Source organism: Medicago sativa, chromosome 5 (assembly GCF_051527215.1).
Source record: "Medicago sativa cultivar Bolivia chromosome 5, Bolivia_mono, whole genome shotgun sequence".
Lineage (NCBI taxonomy): Eukaryota > Viridiplantae > Streptophyta > Magnoliopsida > Fabales > Fabaceae > Medicago > Medicago sativa.
The window spans coordinates 78,414,028-78,428,121 of NC_140753.1; the positions used below are offsets into that span (position 1 = coordinate 78,414,028).

The 14,094-nt window shown below is 32.5% G+C and overlaps 2 pseudogenes across 2 annotated transcripts; one reads left to right on the top strand and one right to left on the bottom strand.

The window, feature by feature from the left end:
- Window positions 1-954: 954 nt before the first annotated feature.
- LOC146925363 (uncharacterized) lies at window positions 955-6,997 on the bottom strand (annotated as a pseudogene). The gene is made up of 5 exons (XR_015010477.1): window positions 6,862-6,997; window positions 6,173-6,557; window positions 2,828-3,810; window positions 1,773-2,583; window positions 955-1,619 (listed from the first exon to the last, which is right to left on the bottom strand). The product of XR_015010477.1 is annotated as an uncharacterized LOC146925363 (transcript).
- Window positions 6,998-11,335: 4,338 nt separating this feature from the next.
- On the top strand, window positions 11,336-13,036 carry LOC146925364 (putative CCR4-associated factor 1 homolog 11 pseudogene; annotated as a pseudogene). The gene is made up of 2 exons (XR_015011032.1): window positions 11,336-11,487; window positions 12,027-13,036. The product of XR_015011032.1 is annotated as a putative CCR4-associated factor 1 homolog 11 pseudogene (transcript).
- Window positions 13,037-14,094: the final 1,058 nt, after the last annotated feature.

Below are 14,094 nucleotides of genomic sequence, written 5' to 3' on the forward strand. Positions count from 1 at the left end.
AATCAAAATCAAATTAATTTTAATCAATGTCATAAAAACTATTGTTCACTAGCGAGAATATAAATGTTTGAAAATTATAAACAGTGTTTTTTTTAATGAAATTTTGATTTTGATTAAAACTAAAAATATAAATGTTTGTTGCTTTCAAGTTATAACAAAACAAACTAACCATAATTATCTATTTCAATGATACCAACAATATAACAAAAAAAATACAATCTAAATTCTTTTTTTTAATGACGTCGACAACAATCTTTATTATAAAAAAAGTTGTTTAAGTATATAATTGGGATAATAAAAAAGTAAGTATAAATGTACTCATCTAGTTTGTTACACTTTTTAAATGATAAAGGAAAAAAAAAGACATATATATATTGTTTGTTACATTTTTTTATTATTTAAATTTATTCTTATATATTTATTATATGTGTTATTTGTATTGAAAATTGAGGGCATTTTTGGAAAGAAAAAGTCAGCCCAAAAGTGTTGAAATGAGTTGTTTTCTTTATATACGCATTAACGCAATAAATATTGTGGACAAACGGGTATGGAGTGCCCGTCTAAACACTTGTAATGAATAGTAATAGTAAAAATTATTTAATATATTTGAATTTGAAAAAGGAAAAGAATAAAGATTCAATAGTAAATTGTTTCTTAATAAATTTCATAGTTCAATTGTTAGATAAAGTAAAACACACCTCGCTACGGTGGCTACAGGCTAGTAATGTTAACTTTGTTTACGGTTTTAATTTGTGGTGGTCAAACCCCTTGTTATGATTGTGCATTGGCTAAGTGCTATTGTACTTGTGACATGTTGTAATTATTAGGAGTTCCCTCAGGACACCTTGTGCTTGAGAGATGTCCTAAATTATTAATATATTCCATTTTCTCTTGATGTAATTTGGTCCTTGACACATAAACTCATGACAGTCCCTGACATTTTTATACAATTAGGGGGGAAATATGTGATAAATGATTACTGTTAAAACAAATGTCCCACATTTTTAGATTACTATAACAGAGTAACTAAGACTATTGATTTGTCCCCTAAAAAAAAGACTATTGATTTGTCTGTGTTCACTTCAGATTTTTGAACCTCTAAAGGAGTGATCAATCAGAACTAAACTCTTTGCCATATAAAAAAGAAAAACTATTTAACAAGGAATGTTTAGCTGGCAACATTCTATTTCATTCAAAAGTATAAGCTGAAAACCAACAATTTTGACCATATTGACATAAAATGCATTATTAATTATACTTTGGTTGGTTTAAAGAGATGTTTTTAATAGTAATATGAGGGTAATTGATACAAATTTGGTTCCCTACCTTCTTTTTCAACATGGTCCTTGCAATTAACCTTACTGATACAGCTAGTTATAAATCAAGTACTTAAAGCATTATTTTGCAGCATGTGGAATCAAAACATATTAGACACTGAATAAGAAATCAATCAATAATTAAATGCAGATTAAAACATGTTAGTATTTGTGAAAATAAAATCCTGAACTAAGGTTTTACTCACCTTGATTTATCTATCTCTCACCATGCCTCAGAATTTCAAAGAGTCCACAACAATTCTTCCAAGAGGTGTGTTGCCTTTGAGTCACAGCAAAAACGCTCTGTCACAAAAGAAAGAAGAAGCATCATTATATATATCTATATATATCTTAAAACTTTATGACAGTTAACCCTTACTAAGCACAATCTAAAATGTCTATAAGTTCAAAAATCATAAAAATAAATGTAATGAAAATTATGAAAGTATTAACTACCCCTTGATTTTCAATGCCTCTAGATTCTTCAATTGTGTCTTGCTCATTGACACTATTGCTTTCAGAATCATGAACATTTGAAGATTGTTGAAGTGACTCCTTAGCACTTTCATAGGATGATGATTCTTGAACATCTAACTGTTCCTCGACTTTCTCATGTGTAGATGTCACCATTGACTCCTCAATTCCCTTTGGAGGAACAACCTTTGCATCCCCATCATGGCATCATCAATTCCCTTACCACTTGTCTCCAAAGCAACTTCCCTTGAAATTGAAACCACATCAGTTGAAGGCAAAACATTCTCCTCTTCAGCTACTGTCATGTCCTTAACTGTTTCAACCACTTCAGTTACCCTTAATCCTTCATTATTGTCCTTTGGAGTAGCTAATTCAGTTTCCTCCACCCCATCACTATCTTCAATGGATTTGCAATCTTCTTCTCCTTTCTCATCCTTGAATTCCACTTCTACAGTTTCTGAGGCCATCTTATTCTCAACTTGATTAACTTCTATCGCATCACTTGATTCCTTGGGTGAAGAGACATTAAGACTATTATCAAGAGATTCAAAAACTGTTTCAGAAGCATCTTCTGTCTGTTCCACCACCTTGCATGACTCAACATGTTCATCAATATCAACAAAATCTTTGGTATCACCGATAAACTTGGCTTTTCGATCATAATCATTATCAGCAGATACTTCAACAGCTTCCTCATCTTCACTAAATGTTCCTTCTTCAACCTTTTGTGTTTCATGCAATGTTCCATTGAAATTTCCTTCCATTTTGCTATGATTTTCAGATAAAAATAGACCTGCAGATAAAAAAACACTTCAACTACAACATAGTGATATATACCATATGTGGAAAAGATCTATCTTTTGCTTACCAATTTGTTATTGAAAGAAAAACAAAGAAAACATGAGGGTTTGAAAGGAAAGTAACAATTATTGAAAACATAGGATATCATACAAGGATGTAGTAAACTAAACACAAAAAAACAAAGAAACAACAAAAAGAGGTTGGGAAAGGTAGATGGCAGAGAGAGTGATGACTACCTTGGGTTTGTAGTTGAACAGTAGGTGAAGAGTGTTGGTTGGGCAGAGTCAAAGGTTTGGTTTTGTTCTTGGCTTGTTTTGTTTTTCTTCTTGAAGGTATAGGCATTGTTACTGACTGGTTGATGCTTTGTTTTGTGAAGAGAATGGTGGATAAATAAACAAATAAAGGAGAATGGTTATATGCTGTGTTTTGTTGTTGGTTTCCTTTATCTTTCGATGTTCCTGATTTTATGGTACATAAAACTATAAACAATAAACAAAGTGCTTTTTAATTTGAAATGCTTGTGGAGGGAACTCAAGTGATGCGTTACAGATAGATTGATACAGAAAGTGGCCCTAAAATATGTGAGTGTGTACATCAAATATCTATGCATTGTTAATTTTGTTGAGATAATATTATTATTTATTACCAACTAGGGGATATAAGGTTGGTTTGTAGTTGGAGTGTGAGAATTAAGAATTATAGTAATAAAGAGGTCGTTGATTCAATCTCCACCTTGAACATAACACTAACAATATTGATATTTAACGTTTCAACAAAAAAAAAACTATTTTAATAAAAAATTACTAACAATCGGACAAATATTAAATTCAACACTTTTGTTGTTGTTGTTCATGGAATCGAGCTCAAAGTAAGGCTCTTGTGTTTCCCTTTGATTCTATTTCAGAATATCAAATTTCTTGCTATAAACTCTAATAACAGAAATGAATGAAGTCCTCAATTTTGTACAAGTATGTATGTATTTGGAAGTGACAAATGGATGAAAGCCAATAGTCAATTGTTGGCGGGAAACATTGTTGCAGCAGGGACCACGAAGGTCCATGTTACAAAGAATGGATCCAAGATTGTAACCAGCTCACAGAAGTTGTTTAATCTGAACTCAGCACGTAAAAGACGAGAGTTGTTGTTCAGAGCATTCTGAACAAACTGAAATGGATCCGGGACAGTAATGACCATGTTGGAAGACCTTGCGACTAATGGCCTGTATAAATATAATAAAAAATTCAGTGAGAAATAATCATATACAAATTAGCAGAAAGTCTGGCCCCATACCTGACACTTATATCACCAAATAACTTATAAGAGAGAAAAAATCTGACTACTCTCACATTACTTATTCTCCATTGAAAAACTACATTTAAGTGATGATAACATTACAGTTTTCCTTTATTTTATTCTATAAAACTAAAATTTAAAAGCAACAAATAAAAACATCACATATCACATTAGCCTTTGAGAAAATGTAAAATGATCACAAATCCCTTTGTGGGCTTGTTTTTGCGTGACTTAAGCCCCAAGAAAGTTGGGCCTTAAGTCATTTTACTAAGTTCTAGATGCTTCTAGAAACTAGTTGAGGCGGCGCCCCTGGAAGGGTGCGCCTAGGTCTTAGGGGCCCTTATGGAAGGCGCCTAAGCCTTTCTAGAGGGTATTTGAGCCCTTAGGAATATATTGAAGGTCCACTGGGATAAGGATAAATGCCAACAAACGTGCATAGAAACTATCTGAATAGGCTTAGAAAACACTACCGCAGGTTGTTACGACCAAAGGGGAATCATATGCCCTATAAATAGTGACCATGGATCATTCCCAAGGCATCACTTTAACAAATCATTAAAACCTTAGAGTCTTAATTAGTTGAGCATATCGCAGGTAGGGTATCTATTATTGTACTCTCTGCAAGTACAAATATAGTTTCAATGTCAAATAAACAAATTCTCAAACAGTTAGTGTCTTGAAAATATAAGACTAGCAAGCTAACGAATATAAGTTGTAAAAGAATCAATTTACTAAAGAGAGAGTGAGGGACAGAACTAATAATAAACTACTAGAAATTCATGCAATAGATGAATCTGATGATGGAAAAAGAAATTCAAATAAAACTACACCAAACATCGAAGTAGTGTGTGCAATACCTAGAACTATACCTTCACTCATCGGTGAGGCCTACCATAGCCCTTGAAGAATCGGGGTAATTTACCCCTAATGACAAGTAAGATTCGATTCTAGAACAAAGTACATAAAGATCACATGTTGAATGAAGAAATTGAAAAAGTTTGATGTTCTTAAGATGAGAATGGTAACTAATTGTAAGAAAAAACCTATTGATGAAACCTACATTACCCCTTGAAGAATTGGTTGTAATTTACGCCCAATGACAAGTAGGATCCGATTCTAGAACGGAGGAACAAGGCGGACAAAACAATAATGGTAGACATCAATCCTAAGGTATACCACTCCACACATTCTTCCTACTTGCATACCTTCAACTATACCAACCTAATAGGGTTTATCTATCAAGTACAGACCAGCCTAAGTAACACTAACACTTCAAAACCGAAATCGTATCCGGACTCTACACATGCCAATGCCCAACACCAGCACTACACTGACACATATAGTTTCATTTAATCACTTCTACTTTCTTAAATTATTATCGGCGTGTCTATGTTGTCAGTATCTTATCTAGTGTATATGGTTCATAAAAAACAACATTAAATATGTGCAAGTACCAACATTTTCAGGAGAGACAAAATCAAGTGCAACCTTGGTGCATGACTGAAAAATAATGATGCATATCATTAGCAAGAACATTAAAGTGAGCTAGTGAGTAATTGATTGGGTAATCTGTAAGAAATTGTAGGTTCAAATCTCCACACTGATATGTATAAAAAAAATTTAAAAATGCAGTCTTCAAACAGAACTTAGATGCACTCAATATTAACTTCAGTGACTCATTGGTATGAGTTAGAACCAAGCTAAATACTAAGATATCAGAGGCTATGCTTTATCCATTTGGCTACGATGTCACACTACTCGAGTAGGGATCTAGACGTCTAGATGATATGGCTTGAAGTATTTATGAGGGAAGCATCTCTCACTTATAAGCTAGTTTTGTGATTTGATTAGGCTCAATCTAAATTCTATTCCCACATCCATAGGAACCAAATCCCAAACCCCTCCCCCATTAGGAATGTTTAAATAGGAATATGATACAAACTGGTACAAGTATAATTATTTATGAAATACAATAGAATATTATTGATGTAACCTTAGGAGAAGGGATTCATATAAACACATATACATTATTAACACAGAGATTGTTACATGATGTGTTGGTGTTAGACTTAATCTGAAGTATTTGGACATGAATTTAATCGTAAGTGTCAATGCTATATATGATTGTTATGCACTTGATAAATAAACCCTAGGTTGGTTTAGCAATAGTATTGTCAATGTCGAAGCCAGTCATCAGTATCATATGCTTCATAACTTATGCTAACAAAGCTAAAAAAAACGTATAAATTATAGTTTAGATTTAGTTTTGCACTTTATAGGTGACTAACCTTTGAGTGAAGCTAAAGGCATCAGAGATAAAAAATCTCTGACCCATCATCATGTTGATGACGTATTCGTTGTACACCGAATACTCATCATACAGAAGAGGCAACAATCGAGTAGCAGAGCTCTCGATACCAGCATTGAATTCTTGCTGATAGTACTGCACAGCTCGCCAGGCATTCGGGTAAGGGATTTGGATGGAAACAAGCCTGTCGGTGATGTTGTTGACCTGAGGATGTGGCACGTTGTCTTGCACCGGGATGTTCTGGTTCAGTGCATTATCCAGTGCTTGAGGAACGGGGATGATAATAGCATGTTGACCCCATGGTGGGGGAGGTTGAGGCCATTGCATCACACCCCCATCAGCAGGCGGAATAACCCCAGCCATATCTGTGATTGAAAGGAAGCAAAAAAAACAAAGGTCAATTACCTTAAAAACCTAAAATCAAATAAAAATCTAAAATCAATATTAAGAACTACAATCAATCAGAAGAACCAATGATGAGAATGATGAGAAGTGAAATCAATCAAAAGAAAAAGAATCAATAGAAAGAAATATAATCAATCTGAAGAATCAATATAAAAAGCACTAATCAAACCCTAAAATTGAGAACCTTGCCCCAAAAGAAATTTTTGAAACAGAACGAACAGAGAAGAGCGTCTTAAATGTGGTAGTCTATGAACAATACCATACCTCAATTCAGGAGAAGGACGAAGGATAGAGAAGAGTGAAGCAATGGAGGATCGCGAAAGAAAGTGAAGAATTCGAAGACGAGAGAGAGGGAAAAAAAAATTGCTGTGTATGTTTCAAATGCAAAGAAGAGCTTGACGTTAAATACTCGCTCCGGTGGAAAAAAATTGGCTTAAATACACTTTTCATCCCCCCGATGTTTTAAAAAGTTACGATTTTGGCCCCTTATAAAAAAAATGGATATTTTGACCCTTAACTTAATTTTAATAGGTTTTTTCTTTTGTTTTTTTTTCTTTCTTATCTCATGTAACCAAAACAAAGTTTGTTTAATTATCCTTAAAGTCTTAAATTTTTTAACGATTTTTTTGAGACAAGTTTATAACACTATGAAAGGTTCAATTACTAAAATTTAGAATTTTTTAACATGAAACGAATTAAATATGAATTTTTAAAAACGATAAAAGTTAAAGATAAAAGTAATAAAATCTGGACATATAAATCAAATTTTGCGATAATTTTTTGTGGAGGAACTTTTAGTAATGTTCTTAACACGTCTACAAAAAATTGTTAAAAAACTTTAAGAGTTTAAGCATAAATTAAACAAATTTAAATTGAGCAGAGACTAATACTGAGTGCATAGTATTTTTGTAAGGACTAAAACAACTATTTTTTTTTGAACTGCAAATATTATTGGGCAAGGTTAGCGCAAGATGCACCAAAACCCACTAAAACAACTATTAAAATTAAGTAAGGATTAAACTTAAAATGCCTCAATTTTATAGGGACTAAAAACATATTTAACCCAACAAAAAAAGTCAGATGTGGCATCCAAGTGTGCTTCACCGTTTGCTCAATCAGCAACAATTAACAACGAGGACCTATTTTGCTAACGGAAAAAAACGTTGGGGACCAAAAATTTAATAAAATTTAAGTAGGGACTAATGTTGGAAACACGCCTATTTATAGGACCTAAAACATAATTAACCCAAAATATTTCTATATATGACCCAAGCCTAAATTTTTGTGACGTGTATTAGTACATCATACATTCATCATCATACTCTAGCATGCGTAGAGTATAACAACAAATTTCCAACCCTTTTTATCTTAATCTCATTGTACATAATTTATTTTTGACTAAACATTGTATATTTCGCTCTCAATCATATAAGAGAAAATATGATTATTTCATCTCCTCTTTTCATCTTGATCTGCTTTGCTTAAGTAATAAAACTCAACTTATTACTTCTCATAAAACTCTAATGGGTAGACTTAACTAGAGAAAGATAGAACAAAGGCATCCACCAACAAAATGAGTAAGAGTTAGTGGGAAGACTTGACTTAGAATTTTTTGACTTAATATAAGCAGTATTATTTTATTTTTTTTTTTAAATTGAAAACTATTTTTTTTCAAAAATAGTTTGGTTAACTTGGGTGTTGGGTTACCAGTTTAAACTAAGGATTAAAGGAGTTGGAAGACCTAGATTTAAACCATTGTGAAGGAAAAAAAATACTAACTTAATAACTAATTAAACAAAAGTTTAATAAACCATTTTTACAATAGAAAGACCTAACTAGAGGAAGACTTAACTGGTTCTTTGGATGCAATTTTTGAATAAGACTGTACGTACGTACGTAACATGTGCCCTTTTTTATCAAAAAAAAAAATCCTTTTTTTTTTTTGGTAGTGAGAAAAATAAAATAAAATTTAACATTTGCCCTTTATGCCAATAAAAATACGACTGGGTATATAAAAATTTCAAATTATTCCAAAAAAAAAAAAAAGAGGACTACAGCTGACGAGTTTTATTTTATATTTATTTTTGAGAAAAGAAAGAGAGTAATTTTTTTAAGGAAAAAAAAAAGAGTAATGATACGGTCACAAAATACATACTATCATTATTCAAATGGTGTGACTAAATAGTTGTTTTTATTTTTGTTACAATGACTAAATAGTTGTGACCATATATAAAACTTCTTCATGAAACAATTTTTTTGTTTTTGTTTTGAAACAATCAAATTGGCATATTTAAATTGACACCGAAGAGAATTAGACATATGACTAAATATGAGCCTTCCTTAAGAGGCTCATGAAACCATCTTAAATTTGGAACCATCCATAAATGTCAGCTTTTACGGTATTCACAATTTTTTTTAACGGAATATATTTTTCATGCAGCTACATAGAATAATCCCTCGAGTCGGGTAAGACATCGGTTTATTCACAAATCGATTGAAGTATTTTGATACACTTTTCGTTTAAATCAATAAATTAACTAATATTTTTATGAATTAAAGAACCATTTTTGTTATTTAGGAAAAATTATTTTACAAGATAAAACATAATTTTATATATTTTTTATAAAACTACCAGCGTTCGTGCCCGTTGTCCATTTTTTTTAATGCGATATCGCGTATAAATTATAAGCAATTTTTTGTATGACTTATAAATAGCAACAAACTTTGTTTATCTCTTTACCAACAATCTAACAAATATAATAGTTTTTTTTTTTATCTTTTTCAATAACACCAACAATATAGCATGCATTCTTTAAATCAAATTTGTTTAAGGGTATAATCACAATAATAAAAAACTCAGCCAAATATATACTGTTATAGTTTTTTATTTTTTACATTTTATCCAAAGCACAATATAACTCTCTCGAAATTTTTGCCGGCCCTAGTTTTCTAGTGTGAGAAACTCTAACTTCTCTCTAAACTTTCTTTCTCCTTCGTTCATCGAGGAGGGGTGGTTTTAGGTCATTTTTTGACCTAGAATCACCCCTCTACATTTTTTCCCCCTTTTCTTTCAATCTAAATAAGTGGTTTTCACATATATCAAGTTTTTTCTTTTGTGTTTTTTGTGATTTCGTCGTCTAAGTGCGGCGTTGCGTTGTTCGTCGTCTTCTGCGGCGCTTGATTTTGCGTCTTGTCGCGGTGTTCGTTTAGTTCCTATTGAAAGATCTACACCAGTCAATTACAAATTCAACCAATGATTTGGGCGTCAACTTTGCAGATCCGGAAACATGGGTATTTCGGTGAATTAGGTTTTATCAGATTATTTGTAGGCATTTTGCCGTTGTATGCTATTAACTTGGGTGTTGTGAGTTTGTTCGCAGATTCACTCTTTACATTTTTAGCGATGTTTGTATCTGATGTACTCTATTGATTTGAATGAATGAATATCCTTTTGTTTTTGTCAAAAAAAAAAATAAAATCCAAGCTCAATATTTACTATTATGAGTAGTAAAAATTCATTTTTTTTTAATTTCGGCAGATAACATTTAGTTATTATAATTATATAAATAAATCATAGGAACTAATTTTTTCCAATAAAAAGACTCATTTTAAAAACAAATGTACGGGTTCCTTAAAAAAATTAAATGCACGGGTACATGTAGTCATGTACCATATAGAAACCATCTTAATAAATAAAGGCTTAATGATGTGTTTCGTCCTTGCAATTAGGCGTCATTTAAAAATTCGTCCCTGTAATCGCTAATCCTGGCAAATTAGCCTTGCAATGTTTGATCATTTAAAATTTCGTCCCTTGACCCAGTTAATCACTGCCACGTCGTCTAATTAGCAAAAGCGCATGGGAATGGACAAAAATAATTGTTTGTTATGAGAGAAAGATAAAACGCGCAAAAAAGTCCAAGCTTCTTAAACAAATTGCAACAAATAGGTCCAATTAATGGGAATGGACCTATTAAATTTTAACCTATGCAAAGTTTTCAATTTTCTAATATTGTGCATATACTCCAACAAATTCCTATTTTTAACAAACAATTTTAACTCTTCTTGAAATTTTCGTTTTATCTTTCTCTATTTTGTTTTCAATATATATGCACAATATTTAGAAAATTGAAAATTGTTTGTTATGAGAGAAAGAAAAAACGTGCAAAAAAATAGGAATTTGTTGGAGAAAGAGAGTAATAACTAACAATTGTTTGTTATATATTAAATTTATTGGAAAGATAAAGTGTGTGCAAAAAAATAGGAAATTATTATTGGAATAAAATGAGGGTATAATAGGAAAAAATGTGAAAAAATACGATTCGCTATTTTTGTGTTAAAATTCTAAAACGACACTTAAAAAGGAACAGAGGGAGTAATATTTATTATCCTTAAATATAAAAAATCAAATATAATATTCATTAGTTAAATAAAAAATAATAATAATTGACGGTGAGTCAATCTTGGACCCCACAATGTACTGTAAAAAAATCAAAAATCAAATATTGAAATCAAATATAAAATGAATCATCCTACGAAAATTCCTATCGAACAAAAAAATTATATTCCCTCTAAAAGTTATATTTCAATCAAATAATAACCAAATCTTTTTCCTCAAAAAAAAAAAAAAAAAACCAAATCTTTTTATAAGACAAACTTGAAGCCCACTCTAAGCAATTATATAGCGTCTTTCCTCCCCACTATCGTGTCATTACTAATATCGATCACACTTTGGTGATCGTGCTCTTAGTGTCTCACAAAACCCTTATTCTTTGGTGAATCGTGCTCCTAGAAAAAACCCTTATTATTGTTGATCAAAGGAATTGTTTGAGAAGGTCAGAGGCTATAAGATCAAATTCTGAGTTTCATGTGATAGTATCCCTTTGCTTCTAGGTATTTTTACTTTCATACTTTTCTTTCTTTATGTTTGATAATGATTTTCAGAAAGTATATTTTATTCCTCCTCCCTTCTTCACTGTGAAGTGTGAAAGTGTTTCTGTATTGTTTTCATTAGGGTTTTGATGTTAGTTAGACTTAGAGAATATTGAAAGTTTAAGGAGGTATATAAGAACTAGGTATCAATCACACTTTGGTGATCGTGTGCACAAAACCATTGTTTGGTGATCGTGCTACTAGACAGAATCCTTATTGTCGATCAAAGGAAGTTTAAGAATGTCAGAGAATGAATATTTCTTTATGATTTTCTGAAAGTATATTTTATTTATCCTCCCTTCTTTACTGTTTTTGGTGTTGATGTTAGACTTAGAGAATAATGAATAGTTGTTAATTAAGTTATGCTTGTGCGTTATAAATTCACCACATTAACTCCTTTTACTTTTACACATGCTGCTAATTGTATAATGTTTAAATACTGCTAAAAGAAACTTTTTTTGTTGGGTGATTAACATTCTTTCTCATCGTTTCTTGCTCAGAATTTCAACTTGTACCTGAGACAAGACTGCAATGATAATGATGAAGGAAGAGCCTAGTTCAAAACCAATCATGATCCGTAAAGTGTGGGGATACAATTTGTTTTATGAATTCAATATCATTCGTCAGTTGGTTGGTAAATACAATTTCATCTCAATGGACACTGAATTTCCGGGCATCGTCCATTCACCCACAATCCGTCGTCGCCTCCAACCCAATGAGCAATACAGTTACTTGAAGGCCAACGTTGACGCTCTCAATATCATTCAGATCGGTCTTACCTTATCGGATGCAATAGGTAACCTCCCTCATGATGAGAACAGTCGCTACATCTGGGAATTTAATTTCCGTGACTTTAACGTCAACAGGGACCTCCACAACAAAGACTCTATTGACTTGCTCCGCCGTCAGGGTATTGACTTCTTTCGCAACACTGTTCAAGGTGTAGACTCGTTTCATTTTGCTACGCTGATGCGGTGGTCTGGACTGCTTTTCAACAACTCAGTGACATGGGTGACATTCCACAGTGCGTATGATTTTGGATATCTGGTGAAAATCTTAACGCGGCATTATCTTCCTCGTAGCTTGAAAGAGTTTTTGCATGTTTTGAGAAAATTATTTGGAAGAAACGTGTATGATATAAAGTATATGATCCGCTACTCTAATGCACTTTATGGCGGTCTCGAGCAAGTTGCGAGTATTCTTCAAGTGGATCGGGCCATTGGTAAGTGCCATCAAGCTGGATCCGACAGTTTGTTGACGTCGCAGACTTTTCACAAGATGGTGAACACATATTTTATCAACAATGAAGTCAAAAAGCACGCTGGATCAATATTCGGATTAGAAGTCACATCTTGATAAAGAAACCTTAATTTGAGTTTGATATATTTAGCTTTCCTGTCTCAAATGTACATAATATGTTTTATTGTATTAATGGATATGGTAACATTTAGTTAGTATAGGCTTTAGTTGTTTCTGACAATATATTAGCAACTTAGTACTCATTACTCAACATGCTTACTTTTTTCTCTTTTAAATTAAAATTCTCATCTTTATTTCGAAATAGAATCTACGTCGCCAAAAAACCAGAATCCATGTGGGCACGATTTTGTTCTGGTTTTTGTATAGTTTCTGCTCGGCGCACAAACAATTTATTTGCGCTTGTTTCTTCTGCTTTCACACAAACACTGTTTCTATGAGCTTTGATAGGACAGAATGTTTGTTTCAACATGAGTATTGGTCTAAGATTTCAATTCTTTTATTTTCATCAGCTCAAACACAAACATGTTATTAAGGTTTCTACAAGCATTATACTTTCCATAGGCTGAAAAGTCACTATCATGGGCCTTTTAATCCTTATAAAAAAACATTATCAATTACCATCCTCTTGCCACTTTTTTCAAACAGCTTTCTATCTCTCTCAAAAAGTTCAGGATGGCAAGTTCTAGTGGTAATTGTATTTGTCCCTGAAAGTTGAGACCTCCTCAACACCCCAACTTCATGGTTACAGTTGGGAAAAACAAGTCTGCCAGAAAAGAGAGTGACACAGCGCTCACCTTACATACCGGTGGTTTACCGTATTACTAATTAGGCTTTCCAAAAAACATTTTTGAATCCAAAAACTATTTTGCTTCTGGCTACTTAGACAAGAATTTTGCCTCCTTGCTACGACTTCTCTCACAGTACACCGATGATCGAAAACTCCCACTGCCAGCCAAAAGAGTTCTACAAATTTCTCAGGCATTTGAAGAGCCCTGCCATTTGTGTCGGTTCGCTGGTTCGTAAGTTTCCATGAGTTAGTGGAGAATTTGTGCAAGCCAATTCACAAAAAGTATCGCGAACTGATACGCATGTGCCAATTCATGGTTTGTAGCATGTCAAGAGAATTATGTGACCATGCATTACCCTTTTTTTAGTTCATGTTTTCCACCTCTTATTTTTCTTGGTGTGGTATTTTTTTTTTATGGAAGAATATATTTTTATTTGGAGCAAGTAGATAATGAGTATGTATATGAGTATTATTAGTCCAACAAATTTTAAGTCAATCAACTAAGATTAATTATATTAAGT